This window comes from Simochromis diagramma, unplaced genomic scaffold (genome assembly GCF_900408965.1).
Source record: "Simochromis diagramma unplaced genomic scaffold, fSimDia1.1 OVJJ01000321.1, whole genome shotgun sequence".
Lineage (NCBI taxonomy): Eukaryota > Metazoa > Chordata > Actinopteri > Cichliformes > Cichlidae > Simochromis > Simochromis diagramma.
Window position 1 is genome coordinate 5,407,856 of NW_024386772.1, and position 19,329 is coordinate 5,427,184.

General features: G+C 38.3%; 1 protein-coding gene across 5 annotated transcripts in view; it reads left to right on the forward strand.

Annotated features, from left to right (window-relative positions):
• asic2 (acid-sensing (proton-gated) ion channel 2) overlaps positions 1 to 19,329 on the forward strand; it is a 394,155-nt gene that overhangs the window by 278,584 nt on the left and 96,242 nt on the right. The gene's annotated exons all lie outside the window — the stretch shown is intronic.

The window sequence follows — 19,329 nt, forward strand, 5'->3', positions numbered from 1 at the left end:
TGAAGAGAATGGCGTAGCTGCATGTTTTCTTCCTCACAGCGGCACTCTAAACTTCACACCTTCTCTCTTTTTGAATTCACGGTCTACCCTAAAAGCCTAATTAAGTATTAAGAGTCACATATACAGGAATTAATTTGGCACTGCACAAAATATATATAATTTCTAACACGCTGGAAACAGGCCAAGAACATATTTCCAACTTATTACATCCCACATACAGTACATTCCAGATTTCACGTTCTGAATATGAGATTCAGGGCTCTGCAGTCCCCTAAGGGAGTTATCATGACATACAGAATGACCATAGAGTACATCATTTTGACCTTCTTTTACAACTTGCTTTCTTCCATTATATGGTTTGTGTTTTTTTAGATTTAAATCAGCTGGCTCGGGTCAAAATGTGTCTTGGCATTAGAAGATAAAAGTTCCTTGGCTCTGGGAGAGGGGGAAAAAAGCAGATTCAGCCATGTTAGACATATTTAGTCCCACCTAGCTGCATCCCTTCTTATCATGCTGCATTCCCTTATATGTAGACGCTGGATATGCATAACAATATTGTCTGATTTGATCAGAGACTCATGTATCATAAAGATTCTGGTGTCAGCCCACCTCATTTATGTTCAGGACAAAAGCAGCCATTTCTTATTCCCATTGTTTTTTTGAAATCTCGTTTTTGAATGCTACAGTGTTACTATTCCATCCAGGAAATGCGCCTGCTGATGGACTTTTTATGGTTTCTGGTGATACCTGACAAACAACTAGCAGTTCCTTTGCACACTGCTAGTTTTCTTCTTCAAATTTTAAAATGGGAAGATATCTTAAGGCGAGAGAAACTAGACTTCAGTCAGAGCTCCCGCCCCCCATTTTTCCTATTTCCATTACTTGTACCTTTGTTCAGTTACTCCCAAGCTGCTTCAGCCTAGATGATCTGTAGTGAACAGTATGAGGTTGTTTTTTGGATGACTCTCAGATGTGTGTGTGTCTGAAAATTCCTACAGCCTGCAAATGTAGCTGTAGATCAGGCTTCTCTGAGGACACCTGTGTAAATCAGGTTTGAGAACGAAGGACCACAGCACAGGCAAATGTAAACAGACTTAAAAGGGCAAGTAGATGTTTGTTCTCACTTGAATCTCACAAGCTTATGCTTTGAAGGAAGAATCAACGAAGGATACCAGCCTACTCTCCTGACAGTCTGTTTTAAGGCTGTGCATCTTTGATGAAAGCTGGTTCTACTGATGCGCCTTTAGCCAGCACTCAAAGCTGCGTTCCCTCACTCACACCCTGTGCGTACACTTCCTTGCGCATGTCCACGTTTCCCATATAGACTTCATTTCTTATATTTCTGACCTGTCAGTTGAACTGGATACTATTGATGTCTGGCTTAATCCATATTTTATAACTTTACCTCAGTATGTCAGTAGTTCAATTTTGGACTCTCACCTCCTTTTTAGTAGCTTGAAAAAATAGCACATTTTGTATGTTCAGCCTAGAAATACCAGACTGTAGTCAGCTAAATGAGTCTGCGTGTGACTCCCTTTCTGCTTTATCATTTTGGGTTTTCTGTGAGTCTTTCATATGGCGTCCCTTGGGTCCATTTTGTTTTGGGGGAGGCAGAGAGGAGAGGAGGTTGTTTTGTAAGTCAGAGGGAAATAGGTAAAAAGCTAAGAAAGGGAGTAGGCATCAAGAGACAAAGAACACAGCAATGTGCCAGATTTAACCTTAGCAATATCAAAGAGAGAAACCTGTCTGAGATTCTCAACTTCTGTCAATAATTTAACATATCTCTCAGATGTTTGTGCCTCTCTTTCAGACAAGAATACACTCATAAAAGGAGCTATTTACAGCAATTCATCCTGTTAACTTGGCAGCACATTTTAATTTAACTTTACAGTCTCACCCATATGTTGCATACAGATATGTAAATATTTCAGTATTACCCATTGCTTATATCTACCGTATACCGTAGGTGGCAAATTAAATATTGCACTCGGCTTAATTAATAAGAAATTGCCATATGTCAACCCTTGTAACAGAAATAATAGAGAGAAAAGAAACGTTGTGTGAAATCCAGCTGAGACTATTCAGATATGTTCCTCTCCCTCTACACTAACTGCATGCTTTCTTTCAATGCTATTGTACGTTCTCAGCCTCACAGTGACGCCCTGAGATAAATTATGTCTGAATTGGTGCTATATAAATATATTTTAATTAAATTAAATGGGAATGAAATAATTATTTTTCTGTTCATTGAAGAAACAGAAGTTTTTTTCTTTTTCCCTCCGTGTGCCTTCAGGTTGTATTCGTTTCTGTTATTCACTATTTAAAGTTTTGCTGTGTTTCAACCATCATACAGAGTTGCAGTCATTAAGAAATCTTAATCGTTATTGATTTTGATGGCGAAATGATTTTTTCAGAGAAATCTAAAATAGACAAAAAAAACCCATTTCAAGTAGTGTGTAGATATCAGATAACACAGATTGATAGAAACTACAGTGGCAAGTTAAAGTAAGGAAATATTTTCAAAGGTTTACTACTTTTAAAAAGGAGTGTCTTGAAATATGTCAGTTCTTTAAATATTATAACTACAGCTATGAAGAAAAAAAATCTATATAACATAAATTATTTATATTCCATTTATACAAAAAGAAAATTTACATAGTGTTCATGTGAAAATCTATTCGGTAGCTTGCGAAACCACCACTCTGGTTCATGCCGTCAGCCCTTTTAATTCATCAACCAGGGAAATTAATTTTAAAACCTTCAGAAGAAAAGTTATCAAGCATGGCTGGTGTAAAGTGTTCAGCAGTACTCCTACGTTCCATATGCAGTCCTTTGAAAAACTGCCCCGTAATTCATTAGTTTGGAGAAGCACCTTCATCAGCACCAACTTAAACTTGTTTTCAGTCTCTCACAATGTCGTGGAGGGAGTTTGCCCCACTCATTTTTTACAGTGTTGCTTATGTTCAATGAAGTTTGCAGGGCAATCACTTAATAACAGCCCTCTTGAGGTCTTGCAACAGCATTTCAGGTCTAGGTCACAACCTTGACTGAGTCATTCTTACACCTTGATTCTCTTCTTCTTCTGTCACTCTAAAAGCAGTCCTTCTTTTGTCCTGTTGAATGACTCAGCCTCACATTTTATCATTGTTAGGCTGGGAGCACCTTGTTAAAGTTTACAACCCTGGCGTGAAATGATTTTGTTGAGTTTATACATCGCAGAACTGATGGCATAACAACAGAGATGAGCTCTTTGGTTATTTTGTCATACCCATAACCAGGTTGTGACAGTACTGACGGGAAAACATCATCTCAGAGGTGAAGTATTGCGTGGGGAGCGTTATGATTTGTAAGTGCTGCCTCTGGACCTGGGCACCATGCCATCACGGAAAGGAAAATAATTTCCAGGTTTATCCGCATATCTTACCGGATAATATCACAGAGGCTCTCTGCCAGCTGATGCTTAGCAGAAGTTGGGTGATGCAGCAGAACAACGACCCAAAGACTCAAGTAAATTGGCTTCAGTGTATTTTCATGGAAAAAAAAAATTCAAAACCTGATCATTTTCTGTGATGTTGGATAAAAGCCAGGATCTGCTCTGAAGACCTGAATACAGAAATATCTTAAATTTCAAAGTGCATGAAGGGGAAAAAAATTAATGTCACAGTATATCATGATGATTCAAGACTGTGTGAAATTTTGATTGAAGTTTGAAGTGAATGATCACGGCATGTATCGGGGTTTAAAATTGAACCTTGTATCAAGGAAATTTCCCCTTGTGTCAGGTTACGATTTAAAATTGTACCCTGTATCAACACTGGTTCATCCTTTGACTTTTATGCCTTTTTTATGCTTCAATTATTCAGTGTTAAGTGACGTAACAAAGAAAGGGGGGCTCATTCATCTGATGTCCAAAGAAAAACTTTTAAAGATCTTCAGAAAGCTCAAAAACTACTTTAAAAAATGACAAAGTCTGGGTAGTTCAAAGCAATATATAAAGAAATGAGCGGTGTCTTAAGACTTTTGCAACACTTGGCACGAGAACCAAGCTAAGCTTCCAAATAGAAATGACTGCAGTTGGAAATAAGAGTGAAAATGCACATTGGGTAAGTTTCTTTTTAGCAACAATATCTATGAGAGAGGGACTCAAAATAAACTGCAGTGTTTGTGTTCATTGTGACGAAGGAACATGTCACCTAGAGCAAGAGTGTGACTCACTGATATGATTTTAAATAGTTTTTGGGCATAGGCATGAAAGCTCTATGGCAAAAAGAGGTGCAAGTTATATTAGGCATTGGATATACAGAAAGTTAGCGGGAACCGTTCAGCACTGCTTTTGGTTTTTTCTTAGGATTTACACTCTGTACGAAAATAAAAGACTTTGCTACTAGAGGTTCTTAGATTAATTAGAACTTCAGAGGTTAGTTACCCCTCCATGTCACCAACAAAATCAATCCAACCAGTAAGTCTCAGTAAGTCTCACTGAGACTTACTGGTAAGGACAATTTCACAAATAAGTGCAGAAATGGGGTCTGGGTTGTAAGAAATGTCTGTAATTCATATAGAATATGTCTTCTATACATTCAGTCATCTCTCACTGCTGACAAAGCTGCTCACAAAGTCTGTGAAAGCGAATTGCACCTCCCTTAGCACAGCAGTTAGTGTTTTTTTGTTTCTTCCTCACAAATAGTGTGTTCCCAAACCAGACTGAGACTATATGAGAAAGCCCACATTAGCTCTGCAGTGCTTTCAGTGTTCTCCCACACTGCCCTCCTCACTGAATGAGACCCATGACTCTCCTTCACATAAATGTTTCTTTACAGTGCGCAGGCAAAGCGCTTCTTACAAATATGTGAAATGGGAGACATACAAAGCTTTAGCAAGAAGCATTTCCAAGATAGATGGACATATGAAGAGGGGGAATGGAGGAGCAGAGTGTCACACTGGCCCTCAGAAGCTCATCAGCATTATAGTCCACATTCCCGTGGCACCATGGGCACAGGTGGCACTGACTCATTATTCAAACCCCTATGGGTTATCTTTCATGGATAAAGGGAATTATGGACTACTGTTAGCACATCCCCACTGCGGCAAGGAGTATTCGTATGGGTCAGGACACGTGTGGGAGACAACAAAGAAATGGCCTGAAAATAGCATGTATATCATAAAGAAAATAAATACTTCACATATTCTTTCTCAAAAAGGATAAATCTGCATTTCCTCATTATAAATGATAAAAGTAAAACAGGCTAAATAAATTAGATCCTAAGCTGTGACCCCCCTCTTTACCCATGTTTTTTAGCCATATTTATGCAGGCTGTGTAAATATAGAAGAGTACAGCGGAGGAGAAAAACAAACAAGTATACAGGTAAAAGCTGTGGAGCAATACCAAAATAAGGCAGGGAACGCTTGCTAGACTGGCAGAGATCGGTGTCAGACCCAGCAAGATCAAAGTGTTTTTCTAGTTTTCACTCTCTGTCATACTTTTGCAGACACATACACAGTACAGTCAGCGACACCATTAGTTATGAGTCTTTCTATGCTGGCTCACCACAAATAAAGCCTACAGTATAAGCCTACATGCACATCATGTAAAAGCCAAACAGTATTCATTATTTCCTACATTGTTTAGGTTCTGGACGTTACCGTCATCTTTAAACTTTACATACAGTGAATCTTATATCACCAGAGCAAGAAACTGAGCCATAATAGTGTAGATATGTCGCGCTATAAGGACATCTGTCCTTACAATTAGAGGACTATCTATTTTTAGGTTATCATAAAGAGTATTGTAACAGTGCAGTATTTGGGGCTCTTGATATTGAATGCAAAATGAGTTTGTTTCTAAATGTTGGAAACTAATAAAAGAATATAATTAGTCTGTGCTCATGGAGTCAAACGCAGGAAGACGGTAACATATAAGCCCTTTTTGCTATTGCTATGCTCTGATATAAATATATGAAAGAAGTCATTTTCCATGTTGGTAAAATAACTCACAACGTTACAGAACAGTTAAGGTGAAGGTGACATAGTTCATTTTCTTTTCTTGGACTTTGCTACAGTTGCTTCCCATAATAAACAATTCAAAAACCTTTCTTGTGTGTCTTCCACTTGGCTTTGGCACAGCGATTCGCTACTGTCTAAAACTAGCTGCTTTAGCTCCTGTCCCTTTAAGGCTACCCTCCATCCACAAACAGGCTTGAGAAGGAGATGGGTGGGACTGCTATGCTCACAACCAGAGCTGTCTGTCTGGATGTCCATATTAACGATACCTCATAGAAGTAAGTAGAGTAGAAACCACCAGAAACACAGTGTGGAGAGCATTCTGAAGCCTCCGGTTTAGCCTCTTAGGAATTAGATTTGTATACACTGACCTCATTATCATATATATAACATTTACACAATGTCATACTTTTGCAGATACTGTACACATACAGACGGGAAGAGCATAAAAAAACCTTTTTACCACATATGGATAGCCCAGATTTCTGTGTTGCATGACTGAGAATTAATATAGTTCTGTTTCCATTAGAAGTAGTTCAGGCAATCATTTTTTGAAACACATTAAACAATGAGCAGCAGCAGCAGACCCAAAGCACAGTACAGCTTCTGCCAGAAAAGTTGATAACTTAGGAACACAGACAACTCAGGCTGATGGACACAACTGCATGAAAACCTGAAATTTAAAATTGAAATGCATTCTTTGATCTTCTTTTACCCTCTGACAGGTAGCTCTCAAAGTAACTTTGTTCAAAGAGAGTCTGACAAGTATACATGTGAACTGCCTGAGCTGAGCAGCCACGATGGGCTAGTTAGTAAAATAAGCTGAGCTTAGTGCATTGAGCAAAGTGGTACCCAGGCTTAAAGAACATCCCTAACCAAATTAAATGCAAATCACTGCAGTGGTTTCTGAAGCATGTCAAAACATTCCTGTACAAAACTGTACTTTTTTTTCTCAAATTCTTAGTTTTTTTTTGTTGATATAGTTTTATCAAATATGCTTGCAACATACAGACTGTGTTGTATAGATGCTGCATATAAGATTACACTAAACATGTCTAATTTTATTGTTTGCAAGAACACAATAAACAAAGTAAAGCGATGTTAATAAAATACAAAGTAAATAAATGAATAAAAATGTATTACAGTAGTGCACACATGTATAATATTATGATTGTTTACAAAGATTCATAAAATAAAAAACTGCCAAATTCAGCTTTATTGAGAATTTTCAAAGACGGGTGTAAACCCTGCAATGATTACTAATCTCTAAATTGCCTTGTTCCCTGTACCATAATGATGTGCACCACTATCTACTCCTTTCACTCAGGATTTCAGTGTTTCATCCCTATCACCTCCTCACTTCCCTCAAGGCTTTGTGATTTGCCGGAAGAATGCAGGTCCTGACAGCACTGTTAAACAGAGACCCAGCTGTCCTTCTGAAGGACAGGTGCTTCTGGCCCATAGGGGACCTTCTTGGAAAGAGGACATGCTGGGGCTGTCCATACTGATGATGACAGCTTTATAAAAACGTTAACCTAATGCACAAAAGAGAGCTGAAGAGCACGAGTCAGGCAGGCTGCATGGCCGTGCTGAGATAAATGGGAGTCCTAGAGGGAGGGCCTTGGACTCGTCAAGTTCTGTCCTGAATCATTCTTATCAAATGGATGACCAGGAAAAAAAAATCATTTTCAAAGTCAAGCATGCAAAATGAATATCTGTCCCTGATATGTTAACCTGGCAGCTGGCAGTATAGAAATCTCATCTGATTCATGTTTTGCCCACTGCATTTTGCTGTAGTCTGTGATGCTGCCTCTGGAAAGGTGCAATGTCGTGGCGAGTTATGCGCCTCAGGTTTTTTGTGGTATGAGTGCCCTCTTCCTGAGAGCATTCATTTTCTCAAAATATCATGCTGCTTATCAGCCTTGTGCCAGTTGCAATGTGTTATATTCCTTTCTATCAACGTAGCTAGTGATTCCATTAATCACAAATAAGAATACACATTTTTTAATATAGTCAAACAAAGGCACTGCACATGCACGTTTTACCCATATTCTATCGCGATATTTCATTTTCTTATCGTTGCACAACATTATACCGGTATTACCGTGAACGGTATGATATGGCCTAGCCCTAGTGCAAATGCATGCAGACTTTAATGAACTGAAGCAACGCTGCAAAGAAGAGTTGGTCCAGATTCCTCCATTTTCTGTATGACATTAAGTTACTGCTGTTAAACATGCTTTTAGAAGCTATTAAATCATGAGATGTACTTAATTTTTCATAGTCTGTGAAAACCTGTGAAAACCTTCTTTTTCAGGTGCTAAAACAGAGCGAATACACCATTGGCTTGATTTCACAGCTCCCTTAACAGATGACAGCTGAAAGCAGCGTTGACGTTCCATCATTTGCTGTGGTCGTGATTGCATTTTACACTGATTACATTTTGTGCAGTGAGATCTGATACTGTCAGACAATGTAACAAAAAGATAATTTAATGAAAGACTTTGCGTGTGATGTTTTAATAATGGTCTCATCTTTCGTCTCCGGCGTTTAACACCAAAAAGTAGGGAAAAGTTTTGAGTGTTTTATCAAAATGGAGTTATTTCTATTATTTATTTATCAAGCCAACTTTTTAATGATTTCCAGTTTTCAATTTTTGGCATGAGAGGCATGGAGGGATTAATTAATAAAATCTGAACCCTTGACTTCAGCGTTCAGGGGCTCTTGTTGGTTGCGTAATGTTGTCCTGCAAATGATGCAAAGTTGTTCTGAGTGATATGTGGATGAGCTGTAGCTCCATTTGGAGACACTGTATTTTATTTGTAACCACTCTTTAGCCTTTCAGTTTGGCGCCAGACTTTTATTGCAAAGTGTTTTGTCCTATTTTACACGTACTGTGCCGATTCACAACTATAGTTCTCCAAGAAAAATTTTCTGCTGGACAACTCGTGCAACACTCACTAATCAGCACTAATCAGTATTGCGTAAAACCATCAGCTGCTGACAAATTACATATTTAGTTTCATTGTACCTCTAGTGACATGGTCTGTGTTAGACTTGTTTTCTTCCCAATAATTAGCCAAGACTAAACGCCTTTTACTTCAAGTAGGTAATGAAGCAGATGAAAAATACGATACATTAGAGAACAATTAAAGGGGATGTCATAACGATGTGGCAGCTCCTAATTGCTTCCCCTCCTATCCTTAATGACAGGCTCAAAGCAGGCACTCTGGTTCAAGGTGTCATCTGCTATGTTTTCCCAAAAGTCAGAAAAAGCATGTGAATCCCTTCTTTCCTTATAGGTAGAGAGGCAGCACCACTTTGTGCATTACTGCCTGTTTGTATCTGTTAAAACTGGCTTATGAAACATTTGCACTCTTTGGTTTTATTCCGTGTTTTGATTTTCTTGCTCGAATATCACCTCTGTTTCCATCTTTCTGTCAGCAGGAGTTAGCATCACTAATGGTCAGCATGTTACTCAGCTGTGACTGTATGACAGGTGGTATTTTGTCAGTCCTGTCTAAACATTACAGTATCCCCCCTCCAGTCTTCCTATCATGACTGTGGAGCACTGGGGCAGCCCATCTTTTAGACCTCCCAGCAGACCTGTGGAGATGGTAATGTGGGACAGTGCTGAGCCACTGTCCCTCACTCGTGCCTTGCAGGACGTGCAGAGTGTTCAAATATACCCTGCTGTCAGACCGTTCTCCCTCCTGTGTCGCAGATGAGCAGATCCAACTTGTGTGTTTGTGGGAAGATGCAGAAGATAAAGAAGATACAGAGGTGTGTGGGTGGATGGCTGGATGCATTCATGCATTTTCACATGTGTGTATCGTTTTAGCTGCCCACTGTCTCTGAGAATAACATTTATTTTGGATGATTAATACTGGCCTTTTTTCTCAATACAAGAAAAAGGATGGAATCTTTCTGTGGCAAGTAAAGATGTGGATTAGGTTTGGTTAAGGTAACTGAAGTTGTTGTATAATCTGCCTTTTTAAAAAAAAAAAAAAACGTCGCTCTACTTCAATACTGCATCACTAGCCTATCCACCTTAGCTTACCTCGCGTACTGGAATGTGTGCAAGTTGACCAAAGAAGAAAAAGTCAGCTTGATGATCAGATATTAAAGATATCCATGACTACACTTAAAGCTCCCTGATGGCTTGTTTGCTGTATAAACCTAACATAAACAAATATGATGATGTTATCTGTCAGACTATATTTTGCTCAAGGTAAGTTCTTCCTGTGTTGCTTCATTCGATGACAGTTGATGACAGCTTCTGAGAGTCAAGAACAAAAGTAAAGGGTGACTGCACACATCAGGCCAATTTGTCAGTATGCTACGCAACTACTGAATGCAGTGTCGTAAATCTGGCACATAAAAAAGCGGGTGACTTACCAGCATGGCGCATATAGCCATGATATATGTCAATGCATTTACACCAAATCATTTTGGGTCCAGACACTGACAAACTTCTTCTGATAGCTCTCAACAGATTTCCACAGATGATTTGTACATACAACCTGCTTGTTATGTTCACAGTGACATTCCTCTGGGGAAATTACCCAGGCTTTCACTACATAAAGTTATTTAGGTCTGAAAGTAGATGAAATGTAGGTTCATCATCCAAAGGCACCTAGGGAGATCTGCACCAGAGCCACATGAGTCGGTACTGGACGTTATTGATGTTGGGGATCTGTTGGGTTTTACCTTTGTCATTGTCACCAAAATCTTGTCATTCGAGTAAAAAGAAATTACATTTCGAACCACAAAGGTTTTCATACTTACTTCACCATGCTCACTTGTTATGTATACCTTCACTTTAATATACATTGAGAAATTTACTCTTTACAGTCAATATAATATAATAAGTGTTGATAACTAATAATAATGAATCATTTTTTGCTGCTTGTTCTGAGACTGACTATAATAAATCAGACTAAATATATCAAACAAATCGACATCTAAAAAAGCGAAGGTAAGTCAGAAATACTAGTGATGTGCGGATCGGTATTGAACTATCGATTCCTCTGATACCAGTCATTTATGTTCTAGAATCAATTTTCATATTAAAATATCAATATTTTAGTAAATTTGTAGTTTATCATTAACAGGAACACAGTGGAAAGAAACTATATTATTCGGATTGTCTAACTTGGAAGGAACTACTTTCTCTTCCGCCTTTCATAGTCATAAGCGAAATATGGCTGTATAAAGGTGTCACAGCCCCTTGGCGTGCACACTTACAACAATGGCTGAGTATAAATGGAGTCATTTGTGGACGTATTTTACATTACATGTGGCAAGACAGTGAGGTGTTGTGGCAACACCACTAACCTGTCAAACACCTCAGAGTCAATCATATCGCAGGATATGACGAGCATATGTTGAGGTAAACTGAAGAGGAGGAGAGGACAGGGAAAGGTGCTGTTAGGGTGAGACAGACGTCGCTCACGGAGTCCTTTGGTGCTGCAGGTAGGCAACCTGTTCAAATAGCGCACAACTTCAGGTTTTTTATTTCTATATGATAATTCTGCATTATTAAGCAATAAGAACAAGTAGTCTGATGTCCTGTAATCATTATGAAGCTATAATTTGAAATGCAATAAAACATTAAGTATCAGTATTGTCGATACCACCCTGAATTTTACTTGGTATCGGATCAGAACGGAAATCAGCGGTATCGCACATCACTATGAAGTACCTTCTGTCTAATGGATAGACATGCTTTACTCTTTTCGATTCAAGATTTCATTTTTTTCGCACTTGTCTAATGACTTTGTTGTAATTTTTTTCTATGGTGTTGTGACTGTAGCTACGTTTTCACAGCCAGAAGTGCTCCATAAGATTGCTTTTTGTATTTTGTCTTTGCTTTCCCACCTTCTTGGTTCTTGAACTGAATTATATTACCCAACTTTCTTTGGTGTCAGTAAAAGTTCAACTTATTCAGTCATCCTGTTCTATTTTCTGTTTTAAGCTTAAGTCCACAGTGTATTGGCATATTTCAATATTTTAGATTTCATTAGTCAATTAGGGTGATAAATTAAATTGTTCAATATTTTTTCCTTATTCATTTAGTCATTAAAATATTTACAGATGCTTGGTTGTTGACAAGGATCTCTCCTTTTTATAACTTTATAACTGCCTCAGGACCTAGCCCATTTATTAGGTATTCTTTGTGATGTGCCTGAAAGTGTGCTGTGGTAAATAATTCACCTTCGATGAATTTGACTCTTGAGGAAATGGAAAAGGGAAACTTTTGCATATGTGAAAGAATATCATACTCCACATTCACTGGATGCTGAAGTTTCATCACCTCTTTATTTCCTATTAAGATCATCAGTGTCACTCGTGACCCTAAAGAAATAGTCATGTGGGATTTACTTGTCTGGAAGAATTACATTTTATTAGTACATATAGTGCAGATGGATTTTAATCCTGCCTCAAGCCAAAATGAATTTTGACTCCTTTGCAGCTCTAATTGTTTTCAGAGGTCATGAACTCAGTCATTGGACTTTAGTACCGTAAGTCAATTATGTAGTGAGTTATGTATTAAAATGAAATAATAATACTGATACTCTGTATTAATATCATTTGTTTTATAATATATAAAGAGGCATCTCCAGTAAATTGAAAGAGAACCAAGACAGAGGTTTGATTATGCACCAGCTAGTCTTCATTTCCTCGATTTTAATTCTGCCATTTTGTCAAAACCACTGGTGTTTGTCTGATATGCACGAGGAGCCGTTTAGCATCTGCTGTGACACCTCAGGTCATGGCACTTGTTAATCATATATTGATGTGATGGTTTGGGATACTGATTTAGGACCTTTTCTAGGTAACTTATGTGCTTGAATATGACCGAGCAGTGAGTGAAGACCTCACTCACACTCATAAAAATGTGTATTCCTTGACCAGTTGGTGGCAGACAACAACATTTCTGCAAATACTGCAGACATGTGTTCACAAAGTTTTCAGCAAGGGGTAGTGAAACTGTGAATGATGCAAAATGAGATCAATTCAAACATGCTGGGAGCAGCAGTAAGCCACAGAGTTTTCTGGTTTTTATTGCAGTTTCACTACTCGGCAATTTGTTTGCAGACAATTTAGCATCTTCCATACAAACTAAATGGGACCACGACATTATGATAGCAACCAGTGCAGTCAAACTTTTGGTGCAGCACCCAATTTATGACCTGTTTCACCCAAACAAAGCCAGAAGCCCCCAACAACAACTCACCAATAAGTCAGGAAATACACAGTGTGACTGATGTTTGCCAGAGGTCACTGACTGCTCTCTAGACCTGTGTGACTGGGACCTAAATAATGAAAAGCAAAAAGGAAACTAATCAGCAAGTAGAAACAAGTTGCCAAAACAGCTCTGCTGGTTTTTAGATCTCACATTGTAGCAGCATCAAGGCCCTAGGGCTCAAAACCACCATGTATTCTCTTTGTGACACCAGCAGCTTCAGACAAAAGGCCAAATTAATCTCGTTCACATGGAGCTGTTGACATGGACAATATCCTTTAATGCATAAACATTTGTAACTATTTCAAAACTCTGCTACATTTTAGTCTTAGTTTACCATAAGCAAATCTATTTTCCCAAAGTTGTTAATTTGCTGTAATAGTGATGGATGACAGAGTTTTGAAAAAGGACTGGGGGGTTTTGTCACAACTGTGATGTATAGTAAATAAAGTGAACACAATTTTTCCTCTAAAATGCATTGATGATATGCTATATTGGGATCTTGGTTATTTCTACTTGTCATTGTCATCTTAGCTGTGATTTGTCTTTTTCTACTATTTGCTTCTCCTCTTAGTCACATCATACTATCACTGACCTTACCTGACCTTACCTCATAGGTATGAAAGAGCTGGCCTTTGTGCAAATGCAGATTAACTAGTGTTAAATTAAATCAGTTTGAAAATGAGATTGTAATATTATAAATGTGCTGCTGTAGTGTGAGTGACACACGGGCATGCTGATGCAGCCATGGTGGCATGAACACATTTATCCTGCTTTGATATGTGTAATGAGACGTTCACTCTGTCATCATCGAATGCCTTTACCTGCAGACACATGTTGTTTCACTGCAAGATTTCAATGTTTACTCTAGCAAATATGTAATCCAAGCGCTCCAGACAGAAGAAGAAATTGAAAGTATTAAAAATGATCTGTGTTGTGTATCTGAACCTGCTGCATTCATTCTCAGTGGTGGCATGGGTAGGAAGGTAATGATTTTTATTATTCTTTTATATCCATTAATGTAGACGAGCTGGAAAATCCATCTCCCTAACTCTTGTTGAAAGTCTGCCTGCTTGTCTCTTCAGCCTCGTTAACAAGACACATGAAACTCGCACGGACTCTGCGGCATGTGTTGAGACGTTCATCACAGGAAACGACCTCCACCTCCATGTTGATTACTGCTGTAACTTATGTCCAATTTTCCAGATGCACAGCCTTAACTCATCTGTTCAGCAGGCCTTTCCTGCATCTTAGCTACGAGGAAGCAGTGTGAAGCTGAATGGCCCGGATAACTCGCTTTATTCAGCCGGGGAAATAGCAGCTATTATGTTTCCTCTTTATGATCCATTCTCGGTATGCCATTCTGGGAGGTGACGAGTCACCCAGCAGCAGATTTCTTATTCAACCACCTGCCATTCCCAAAATCAAACTTCTAATTAGCCAAACATTAAGATTGGCCTGAGCACCACAGAGACTGTAAATCTTATTTAAAAGCACATTAATAAGATGCATAAATCTCATGGGGATTAAATATATCCTTACCCACAGAGCACAGCATTTGTTGACTAGCAGTTGTAGCTGAATTTTATAATCATCTATTTGAAGTATTATAATATCATGCTCTCGCTATCATAACGGGCAATTCACTGAGAAACACAAATAAGAACCCCTAAGGGTCCTTACATAAATATGCAATTTTTTGTTTTGAACATTCAGCAGTACATGATCAGAATATCATGGGCTCGTTTGCAGAGAAGTAAAACAATAGACTGCACCTTCACAGCCACTGTAACTGGTATGCATGCACCAGTGTGGTTCTATCTTTAGGACCTTGCCTGGGGTCCAGTGGTAATTTAGTGCATATCGTGTCCAGCTTTGCAAGCTAATAAACAACAGTATGGAGTGTGAGCCCATACTGTGAACACGCAGAGCATGACACATTTTCGTACTACGCATGCTAATCTGCAGATTTTCTTGTAAACACGCCCTACAGACAGATATCTGTCAGAATTATTGGCTTCTGCCCTTGTTTATCAATAATGGTCATGACTTGCATCTGATGATTAGAATGTCAGGCGCAGGCCACTCAAACAACAAGCTACATTAATTCATTGAGGAAATATTAATGCCTATCCCAACTTCCTTCTACATATATATATTTTTAGGCATTTTCATATCGTATGTAACACTGTCAGAGCACATGTAGCTATTATGCTCTCTTTGCCTTTTCTCTTGGCATTTGTTCTTTTTTCTTCCTCCTCACCCCCCTAGGCTTCCCCTCTGTGACCCTGGCCCTGCCAAAGGTTTTTACTGTTAAAAGGAAGACTATCTTTTCTTTTAACAGGAACGAAAACTTCCTAAAGTTTCCCGTCAAGAAGTGCTTTTTTTTTTCTTATAATTTGATCCTATTTATGTAAAAAAAAAAAAAAAAAAACAGTTCAAGTGAAATCTAATAAAATACAAAATGCACTGTAATGCAATTTTATTGGCTGATTAAGATTTTTTACTGTGACCCCCTGATATGGATTTTTCTCAATTCTTTTATTTAATTGTCATAATAAAAGAAAGTATTAAACGCCACAATTTCACCCAGACTGTAGAAACGTAAAGGATCTTCAATACTTAAACAACTGTATGAAAATGAGTTGGAGCACTCCCACTTTCACCAAACATGTTTCACCTTACCAACAAAAGCAGGTGCAACAGATTTATATAACAAAACAAATGTCACTTACATAATTTTCAGTATTTTTATAAATTCGTCAGCTAACAGGAAGCAAAAATTTTTCTCTTTTTTACTCATCTCCATAATTTTCCTCATAACTGCTTTCATCCTTTTGTTAATACATTTTTTTAACCTTTATTTAACCAGGAAGTCCTTTGAGATTAACATTTGTTTTTCATGGGACAAAATAAAATAAAATAAAGTCAAAATACTATAAATACAAAGTCAAGCTTATGAATAGCACTTATACTCCGTTACTCTGAAATCTCCCAGGGAGATTGAAGCATTCAGCTTTAGTGTGCTCTGAAGGTTATTCCATGATCAAGATGCAAAATAGAGACTGATCTAGAAGTTCTGAAAAATCCTGGATACTCTAAAGACGAGAAAACTAGGGGACACAAACATGGGCAATTCCACATTAGAGCGTGAGTGTGCATTTTGGGATCTTGCAGCTAATCAGACATATTATGATTGGTGAGGGTTGAAATCTAGATGGATCATGTCTAGTTGAGTTCTTGTAGAAGCAACTCGGACAGCTGCCATATTTGGCATTATAGAATTCACCCATGGCTTTCCAATGATTTCCTTTCTTGTGCAGTTGATAGTGTAGAGAGATTAAAAAAACAGAGCAGATAGATTAGAACAAAACTAAAAAAGTTCCCTAATCACAAACCAAACTGTCATAGTTATGTGGTGTACACCTGCGAGGGGTGAGTTAGTTAGGTTCAAGGAGCACATCTAAGTTCTGGGCTCATTTTTGTGTGTGAAAATAATCCAACAGCATATTAACAAGGATGCATATTAACCAAACCAAACACAATCTGTGGTTCCAAACACCTTAACCAGAGTTGCTTTCTGGTCAATGTTCAAGAAAACATTGTTGGATTCATTCTTTTTAAATAAAGGTAAAAATAAATAAATAAAAAATAAAATAAAAAATAATAATAACATATTTACCCTTCTTTTAGTGTCGATCCCGAAGGACAAGGTGAAATGCAATATAGCTGATGCATTCTCTCTGCCTTTAAGAACTTAAGTGGCTTTAGAAGTTTTCCACTTTATCTCTGTGCCAGAGAACTTCTTTTCATATATCTAAAGCTCATTTTGAAAACTTCAGAGCTTTTTATCACTTTTATGCTGCTGTTATTTTTATTCAGCTGCTTCAAATCGAGAATGATATTTCTGTCTGGCTGTCAGTCTTGTTTATTATTTCCGGATTTCCACGGATTATCTGGAGAACCCCCAAGACCCTCACGGTGCAGTCATATTAAATCATGTGTATTATGAACTCATTCAACCCAAATACCTTTTTCAATACAGATAAAACTGCAGAAGTTACTACATGTACTGCATAAAATGCTGCTACAAAATGACTGTTTTGCCACTGTGCTCCTTTGTAACCTGACCAGCCATCCAGCTCTGACCTGCATAGCCCTGACCTTTTGTCTCCATCACAGTTGGGCTTATAGTACTCTTTTCCAGTGCAAACGCAGAGCCATTGAGGCAGACCTTCACATTTTCCAAGCCTCTGAATCATTTGAAAAACATACTGCATTTGCCCTCTTTAATATCCTCTTCCATTCATTTTTTTATATGATTCATAATATATTGTGCTTTAAAAACTAAAAACTTTTACTGTGCTTCTCGTGGCATATCTGATATTACTTGAGATTATTAATCTTGTAATAATATAGTTGTTGTAATTAGCAAGTCAACTTTAAGATGACAACAAGTACTGCAGTTCCAGAAGTGCAAAAAATGTAACAAATAGGTTAATGTGAAGGAAAAACCTCAGTACAAAATATGAAAAAAATTAGTTGCAGAGTGAATTGGAGAAGAAGAAAAACTGTTTGGGGTGGTCATTAGTGTACCTGAACTCACAGTGTGGCATCGTTCTGGTGTCCACAGCTGCTGGATTTGGCTGGAAGTAAAATTGGCTGTGTGTTATAGTTCAACGCTCATAGCATGCCCATTGCAGAAATCTTCCCAATATGATTTCCCCTGTGGCGGGATATCCACCATTCCTTGAAGACTTGAATCAGCTGTCAGTTAATTCCAGATATGAGGCGTGCATATCTGTTTACGTGTCTTTTATCTAGGTCGACTTGGAACTTTAGACGCAACCAAAAGAAAATTATTTTTTAAAAAGGCTAATCAGTTGTTTTCAGTTAGAGACGAGTTCTGCTGTCTGCGATATCCTCCGAAGGCACTGAGCTCCGATGTGGCAGGCAAACAGGGCCATGGTGTGTGTCTGTAGCAGCCTGGCCTGACAGACTATCCTCGTCTCCAGAGGCTTCCCTTCAGGATTGCTGGCAGCTTCTCAGGCCACAGTGCAGACCTTGCGCCGTCGTGATTCAAATATATCTGCTCATCTTGTTCTCTGCGTTACAAAACCACTTCCTGCTATTTCTGGCACTAGCACACAGATCTTACTCAGCTTGACCTGAGCTACACCAACAGAGGCAACAGAGACGGACATCATGAAGTTGAAAGTAAATACATTAAATACATAAACATTATGTAGGTTACCACTGGTAGACTACAGTCCTCAAGTATAGCTGTAAATGTTTACTGAGAATGTGCTGCTCACACATAAGTAAGACCACCAGTAAATAAGAAGCTGTTGCTGATAATTTTGTTACTTACGATGCCATATCGTTGATTTATCAGTGTTTTGCAGAACAGCCTCAAAAAGCTGCAGGAGCTGTTTTTTAACAGGAGTTTATTTTTTTTGCAGGTTGCTGCGTTTTTTTTTATGAGAGATTAAAGTAGCTGCATTTCCTTTGGTGTCGTTAGGTTTACATTTCTAGGTTTAATTCGCTAATTCCCTTCATTTCAGAGATTTCTGATCTCCTCATAAAAACTGCTTTCACAAGCTTGTGTAAATGTCTCCACGCAAGGTGAAAAATCAAAATGTATCGCATAAATTTGTTTAGCTCCTTTCTGTATTTTAGAGGTATTACTAAAAAGCAGAAATGTAGATTTGATGCTTTGCTCAGATGCACTGTTGTATATTATTCTTTTGTAAGTTTGTATGGTGAATTATCTGCTATGTTCAGCCCTCAAAATAATTTCCCTAGTGACTTAAACTCTAGCATATTAGTTATCCCTAAAAACATATACACATTTCATCTTTTCTGTTTAGTGAGTTTTCTTTAGAGCCGTCCATCCATCTGTTATCTGAGTCTGTGTCACGGGCCAGCTGTCTAAGCCAAAATGCCCAGACCTCCCATTCCCCCAACGCTCGCTCTAGTTCCTCTGGCAGAACACCAATGTGTTCCCAAGCCAGCCAAGAGACATAATCATTGCAGTCTAACCTGGGTCTGTCTTGGGTCTCCTGCTGGTTGGACATGC